Raw genomic sequence first — 8,624 nt, 5'->3', positions numbered from 1 at the left:
GGAAGGGTGAATGAGGCTTAGGGAGTCCCGGCGCGGAGAGCTGCGCTGTAGACTTACCCCAAGAGCAGAAATTTATTTTGCTTACAGTTTTGGTGGCTCAAAGCATGGCGTCTCCTGTGCCTTAGTTCTAGTGAGAATCTCATGGAAAATAGTGGATACCAATGGCAAGAGGCCATGTTGAAACACAAACACATCTGAACAGAAAAGAAAGAGAACAGATGAGACAAGCTTGCTCCTTTCATAATAATCCCCTAGGTAGCACACCAAGGATCTTATGTGAGCTCTCTCATTCCTCCCACGGTGGTCTAATCATCTCCTGCTAGGCCCCACTATGCGAAGGTTCCACCACTTCCTAACAACATCACACTATGGATCATACCTGTTATCACAATGGATCCTTGAAGGGCATAAACCATGTTCAAACCATAGTAGGTATGATAAACAAGGAGAAAACGAACATAATTCAAATTAAGAGGAATCACTTCCAGGTGAAAGAACAGAACAAAATTGCATCCGGATTTGGAGTGACTTTGAATCCCCAGAGAAGCAGGGAAAGATGTAAGGAAATTTCACAAAAGATACTACATCAGATAATATATTTAAGTTGTCAAACTTGAATATATTGAAATACTGATACCTATAACCAATATATAGGATATAATTAACACTAAAAATGTTTTACAAAGTAGAATGGAAATAGAACACTACTTATGAATTCTGTTCTTATGGATTCAGTAGTTCAGATACTTGAACGCTAATTAGTAAATAATCAGTTTACAAAATTCCACAACAGGCCCTTGGTAACAGCAAGCACAATTCATATCACAGTACATACTCACCTTGAATTCTTTGTATCTGTCTTTAAAAACTAGGAGGAAATACTGGTTTTCCATCATTTATTTCCCTATTTTCTAGCACTTTAGCATATACTATTCCCACTGAGCAATGAGTCAAGGATTTCACAGAACATACATGGACTATAACATTCACTTCTAGGCATGTTACAATTTAAAAAGGACACTGACAATGATCAATTGTACTGAGGAGAGTGAGCAGAAAAGTGAGGGTCTAGAAATCATAGTTTGTGAGAAACGAGTGGGATAAAAGAACATGGATGGCCACAATGAGAAAGCTGCGGGGGAGATGCTACTATTTGACAAACTCCTGTGTTTTATTCTGGAGATGGCCATCACATAGATTTTTATCTATAATAATTAAATTGTTAAATTGTGGACATTTGCAAGTGATTACTTCTATATAAACTAGAAAAAGGTTACTTTACCAAGTCACCAAGTTGTGTTCTCACTTCTCACATGTGTTCTCTCTCTCTCTCTCTCTCTCTCTCTCTCTCTCTCCCTCTCTCTCCTACTTAAATGAGCCAAATATATAGTTATATGCATATCCAGTTCCCTATAATATCTATAATCTCATACATATGTCAAATAATCATCTCGCTAAGACTAAAAGACAAGAATACAACTGGGCTGATATCTGCTGCTCTAGAGCTAAGGAACACAGTTAAAAGAAGATGTGAGCTCCACTAAACAAATTACCATAGAATTGTTAAAGGATTGATAAATCCTGGAAACATTCTTCCTACAAAGAATCAACATTCCCCATAAGTGTATCCCATGAATCTATGAGGTTTTCTGACAGGTAACAAACAGTACCACACTGAATAGTAGATTATTAGTAATTTCAAATATCTTTCAATACATATTTGAAACTATCTGAACACGCATTGCATTTCTTTCATTCAAAACAAGGGTTACCCCAAACCCAAAAACATAGCAACATTTCCTCTTTCTGAACGAGTTTTCTTAGAACTTAATCCCTTCCATAATGGGTACAGTCAGTCCAGATAAACTTTATAACTGTGAGTCCTATTATGTACATGAAAATTTCTATTGCAAATATAAAATTATAGGAAATATTACCAGTTTTAACTTTTTAAAAGAATGGGTATATAATTTCTCTAAGGAAAAATCATACAGAACCAACGTAAAAAGCATATGAATAAGGGGCAGCCCGTAGATAATTTATTTAAAATCTTAATTGTTTTGTCAAGCATAGAGAGCTGAATTAAAGACAGGCAATCAAAGACAGTGATTATAAACCACTTATCCAGTTGGCATCATCCTAACAATGGAATTCCCTAGCCATCATGTAGCAGTGATATTATTTTGACATTTTTATAAACAATGTGTGAGAGAAAGACATCTTCAAATTTGAAGAATACATTTAGCTATTGCAAGTACTGAACTGTCAAACTGGTTGGGGAAAACTGCCTAAAAATGTCATGTGATTGAAGAAGTGGGCTGCAGAAAAGAGGCAGATGGGCTTTAAGTTAAATGCTTCCAGGCGAAAATTAATCCAAGGAATCAACTGTTTAATAATGGATGACTTTCAAATCTCTGTTTATTCCTGACTTCTGTTTATGAAGACTAGACTTATAAAGCCATCTCCTAATTATATATTACTACTTGTAGGGCTCATATGCACATCAAACTCAAGATATCTCCAGCTGAATTCGTCTTTCCATACACATACACATTTTAACTCCTCCTCTTGTACTCTTTAATACATTGGCTGGTATCATTACTCATCAATCACTCAAGCTAGACACCCGAGAGTTACCATGTTCTATTTTAACAAAGACCGCTAGCTATCTACCACAGAACTTATCAGAACAATGCATTTAACGTGAAAAAGCAATCAACTCCCTCACTTAAAATTAGTCAATGCTCCCAACATACTGAATCCTTTGCTCATCTCTCTGAACTTCCTATCTGTATCATTTACACAGAAAAAGCAAGAATATTTTTGTTCCAGAAACACTTAACTGTTTCTCTATACACTACCTTCTATAACTGTTTTCACTTTACCCCAGTAATGCCCTCCTTCTTAAAGGGATGCAGTGACTTTAGGAATCACACACATTCTTATCCACATTAAAAAGAGAGACAGATGCATTATTGGGGAAATTCATTGCAGCATTCTATGCATTAGTAAGCAGTTGGGGACAAAGCAAGTGCACATCCACAAGACAATGCAGAAGTGAATTACGAAATATGAAGCAAATAATGTATGAGTGTGAATAAATCACAAACACATGATGTTGAAATGAAATGTCAGAGAATTCACAGAGTGTCACTAAAATACACAAAGTAACATTTACTGGAGAAGTAAAATATGCTTGCAATGATATTTCCAAGGGAAAAATGTAGGTAAATGTCATCGGGAAGGTATAAATAGGCAGCTTTAAACATGCATAATAGTTCAGTTCTAAAAAGAATCTAAAGCAAGTGTTACAACAGAAAAGATAAAATACAACACAGCAAGGTAGTGTTGTTCCAGAATAGGCTTTAACATATACGAGAGAATGCATGAAATCCAGTGGGTAGCCTATGGGAGGGGTGCAGATAGAGGAGGGGGTCTAAATATGATTAATGTGTATTGTATGAAATGCACAGAAAAAAAAAATATATATATATTAGATGGGGTTTTCTCTAGGGTCTATGACCTCTCCATGTGTATTTGGCTGTGTTTACGATGCCACACATGAGTTATCTCCCATTGATAGAGCTTTAAGTCCAATTATATACCTGTTGATCACCTAAAATGCACAGAAAAAGTATATATAGTATTTGCACCAATATTTTTATACTTTATTTTGGATCTTTTAATTGAATTTTTGTGCATTTTATACAAAACATCATAGTTATCGTTATTCCCTCTCATCCATCCACACTCCGGATGTCCCCCACCATATTTCATGTATTCTGTCACATGTGTTAAAGCCTATCGAGTCAAGTTTGTGTACCCAGATGTCCCTATGTGCAAGTTCATCTACTAGTCAGCCTATCTAGAGTCTCTCCCTTAAAGAAGATCAACTCTCCCTCCCAGCAGTAATCAGCTGCCAACGGTTCTTTGGCTAAGGTTGGGACCTGATGCCCATTTCACCAGTTCTATGCTGTGTTTTTATCTGATTGAGTTTGCATGGATCCTGTGCATGCTGACACCTTTGCTGTAAGTTCATATGAGCAAGTTCCCAGAGGCCTGGAAGACTGTTTCGTTATGATCATGCACCAACCCTAGCTCTCACAATCTTTCCGCCCCCTCTTATACAATGGTCCCTGAGCCACTGGTGGGTAAGGTTTAATATAGGAATCCTATCCAGGGACACATACTCTGCAGTCTCTTATTTTCTACACTTTGGCCAATTGTGGTCTTCTGTGTTAATTTCCCTCTGTTGCATGAGGAAGCTTTGCTGGTGAGAGTTGAGACATGCACTAGTAATCTCTCTATCCCCTGTTCTGCTATGTTCCATGAGCCTTAAGTGTACAGGTTCTAATGCAGATGTGTCACTTAGGGCTGAGCATCTCTCAGAAACTTATCCTCTATGTGTGACCAGTTGTGGAGCTCTGTAATAGTCTCCATCTGTTAAAAAAAATGTTTCTTTGATGAGTGGTATAGTGGTATGCAGTACACTTGTTGGTAAATATAAGGATCCATACTTAGCATATAGCAAGAAATTTCATTTGTGTAGAGATATGACAGAAATAGGGTTTTCTCTAGGATCTATGACCTCTCCATGTGTATTTGCCTGTGTTTACAATGCCACCCATGAGTTCTCTCCCATTGAGAGAGCTTTAAGTCCAATTAGATACCTATTGATCACCTAGAAACTGTTATGCTGTGAAGTAACACACATGGCTCAGAAAAACAATCAATGTATGTTCTCTCTCATCTGTTAATTTTAGTACCAAATCCTTATATGTGAGTATATATCCTGATGTAACCACAAAAGCAAGGAAAATGGAAAGGAACTTCGGAGGTAAAGGGAAAGAAAGAGCCCAGGAGAAGGGGTAGTAGGAAACAGATGCTGCAGAAAGGAAATGGGGAAAAATTAGAGTATTCAGCTAAGAAGGGATGAGGGAAGAGTGTACAAGGAAACAGGAGGTAAAAGGGAAGATGGAGTTCAAGAAAGGTGGGTAAGAAAGAGGAGGAGGGAAGTTAGACAGGAAGAGTGAGTGGAGAGATAAATAAAGCTTAGGTGGTGTGAAAAACCAAAGGGAAATTCATTAGCTCAAAACCCTACTGGGAAATACACATACAGTATCTGAACACGAGTACATGTGTGTACCTGAAGGCTATATAACAAGAAACACAGTGCCGGACAGGAGAAACCTCCCTTCTAGTTGTTGGTCAGGGTAGTCCAAGAGATTCCCAAAGTAACACAAGCTATTGGCGTAGCCCTTGATTACCTCCCGAAACTTGAAAAATAAGTCCCTATTGCTGAAGACAGGACATACTTTTGACACAGGACTTGGAACAATGGAGCTGGAACTGACCTAGAAGCCTCCCTCCTGCAGACTAGCTCTCATAGTTCTGGAGGACCTATGCAAGGTGCTAAGGGAGAAAAATCAATCAATGGTCCCCCTCCAGCTTTAAACCCTTATAACCACAACAACTACCAGCACAACAAACTATAGTGGTTCAGTATTGGCAAGATTTTATACTTTTTTTACATGCCTGAAATATATTCTTTTTCTTTTTTAACACAGAATAAATACCTTTATTATAGGAGCTAAGATGACTCATTTGCTGTTCTGGGCTCTGATCTTCTTCAGGTAGAACTCCACCAGCTCCTTGCCCTCCAGCACATAGCCATCTGCTCTACCACACTGGCCCAGTCTTGATGCAATGCAGAGAAGAAGCTTGCCCTGCTGGAACTACTCCTCCAGAAGACTGCTGATTTGGGCATTCTTTTTCCTTTCACCATATTTCTTTTGAATTTTTTTGATCTTTTTTTGTTGAAAATCTCTTCCTCTTCAGGAGTCAGGTTGGTCCTTTTCTTGTGGCCCAGGGGCAGTGCATGGTGGGACTCATACCATTGTTGGTACAGTGTGCTGTCAATGAGCACCATGCAATTCTTCACCAGGGTCTTGGTTCAGACCAGCTCATTATTGGATGCATTGTAGACAACAACAACGATCCTTATTTTTTGAGTACAACACTCAGAGCCCCAGGAGAAATTCCCCAGGTCCAGTCTCAGGACCCAGAACTTCTTGTTGCCTCCTCAAACTCGAACTGCATGTATGAGGCACGGGCCAGTCTTAGTGTGGGCAGCAGGCCCTTGGTGATGTGGCCACTGAAGAATGAATTTATGGTGGCTATTAAAGGCAAGGAGAAAAGAAAAGAGAGAAAGGGACTAAGCCAGTTGACGAGGCTTTGATAATGTTTTTTGATGAACTGTTTTGAGGTTTCTAGGCATATTAAATGCTTAATTTCCTAAACAGTACAGCAAGAGGTATAAGGCAATCCTGTTTTTTTATTCAATATTTTCTCATGTTGAATTTGATTTTATGTCATGCTGGTTTTGGGGGGGGTTGGTTTGGAAGTTTTCTTTTCTTTTGCTTTTTTTTTTAACTTTTGCTTTTATTTTTGAGACAGGGGTTTCATTCTGAAGCCCAGACTGGACTCAAACTTGTTCTTTTCAAGTTTTATATAATAAGAACTATCCTGAGCCATAAGACTTGCCTATAAAAATATCAAGCATTTACATTTCTACTTAAATAGCAGGCAAAGTACCATGAGGTTCCAGAGGACAATTTTTCATAAGATTAAATCTGACTTTCTATGTCTAAATTAAATCATTTCAAAAGGCTTAAGTAAGGTTAATAAAAACCACTCAAGTAGAAATTTTATACTTTGATGCCAAAACCACACACACACACACACACATATGCTGGCTTCTGGCCTCCATACTCATGCACACACTCATACACACATACATACACACATATACACACATACACACACATATACACACACATACACACAGATATACACACATATACACACACATACACACAGATACACACATGCACACACATACATAGACATACACACACGCATACACATACACATACGCACACATAGATATACACACACACACACACACACACACATATGAGAGAGAGCAAGAAGACTGAGTAACTTATTTTGGGTGCTAACAGGCAAGTTTACACTAACCAGTGCTAATCAGGTTGTTTCTGATTACTGAATATAAAGAGTCACAATAAACATGAAACAAGTCTCTCAGCAATTTTTAAGTTTATAGTTGCAAATTTTCCTCAATACACTTATCACAGGTAGTATGGTGATTTGATTATATCAATCACTAATGTTGTAAAACTGTATCATAAATTAAGTATATACTGAGATTCTGAGTGTTTATTGTGTGGGGGTCAACGCCAGCTTAATTATAATTTTATCATGCCTTTAAATCATAGCTTAATTGGAGAGGAAAGGAGATTTTCAGGGAACTCTGAGAAGAAACAAATCTGAGTTTGTAAATGGAGACAAGATACAGAAATATTCCATGGTACAAACAGATGCAGAAAGCAGCAAATCTTCTAACCACTGATTAACAGCATTACCTACTACAAATTTCAATTTTCCTAAATATCATTAACCTTGAAATTAAGCAGAAACCTAAATAGTATATTTTTTCTGATTCATACAACACTTTCTCTGCTTAAGAACACTGGCATGTCACAATCAGACTTGCAAATTATTTATTAACCTCTGCACTGCCCATAATGTGAAATACAGAAATTCTATGGCATCTCAAAGTGGGTTTCTCAATAACTGCCATTGACTGTTGGTCTGTATACTATCAACCCACAGATCATGCAAGAATGCCAAAGGTAAGAGGTGGTGACAACCAAAGCAACTGTCAGTGTGAGAATGGCTCCTTTTACTAGAACTCATAATTTATATTTAAAAAAATTTAACTAGTCTTGTAGTTATATTCAGAAAATATATGTCAAGCACATGTGGTCTACTAGAAACTGGAAATATTTCCCTCTCCCTCAGGTATGGTATGTAATCGATTGCCACGTTTTATAAACTCCATTTCCTTGCAAGCTTGTCATCACATTTCCTCCTCTCCCTTCGGGCTATCAGCGCATTCATTCAGAATCTTATGGTCACATTTGAGAAAATTAACATATACACATATAGGATGTTCACTATAGCATTGTTTGAAACTACAAGTGACTAAGTTCAGATATCTACATGATAATCAATAAGGAACAAGCTAATATATTTCAGTCCAATAATGGAATTCAAAGAGGCCATCAAAAAGCACAAAACACACAACTGTACCTGTTTATTTGATCTTCATTTCCCATTGAAGGCTTCATGTCATATAAAACTTACATTAAATGTATGAGTCCTTTCTCTTTTTGACCTGTCTTTTATTACAGGGATCTTAGCCATGAAGTATATAACAAACATGTATCTTGCTTTCTTCAGTAAATATATCAGACAGGTCATTTGGTATCAGTATATGAAACATTTCCCAATTTTTTATTTTATTATTTATTTTTATTTTATGTTTATAAGTGTCTTGCCCACGTGTATGTAAGTACACTTCATGCCTGCAGACCTGCAGAGATCAGGAGAAAGCATTGTACCCCCTGTAACTGGAGTTATGGATGGTTGTTAGCTGCGATGTGGGTTGCTGGAAACTGAACCCAGGTCCTCTACAAGAGAAGCTGGTGTTCTTAACTGGTGAGCTATCTCTCCAGTCCTTGTTTCACAATTCTTTTTAA

General features: G+C 37.5%; 1 pseudogene; it reads right to left on the bottom strand.

The window, feature by feature from the left end:
* Positions 1–141: 141 nt before the first annotated feature.
* Positions 142–8,213, bottom strand: LOC103725400 (annotated as a pseudogene).
* Positions 8,214–8,624: the final 411 nt, after the last annotated feature.

This window comes from Nannospalax galili, unplaced genomic scaffold (assembly GCF_000622305.1).
Source record: "Nannospalax galili isolate Female #2095 unplaced genomic scaffold, S.galili_v1.0 scaffold7, whole genome shotgun sequence".
Classification (NCBI taxonomy): Eukaryota; Metazoa; Chordata; class Mammalia; order Rodentia; family Spalacidae; genus Nannospalax; species Nannospalax galili.
Note: the sequence above shows the minus strand (reverse complement) of the source record. Positions and strands in the feature narration are given on the sequence as shown.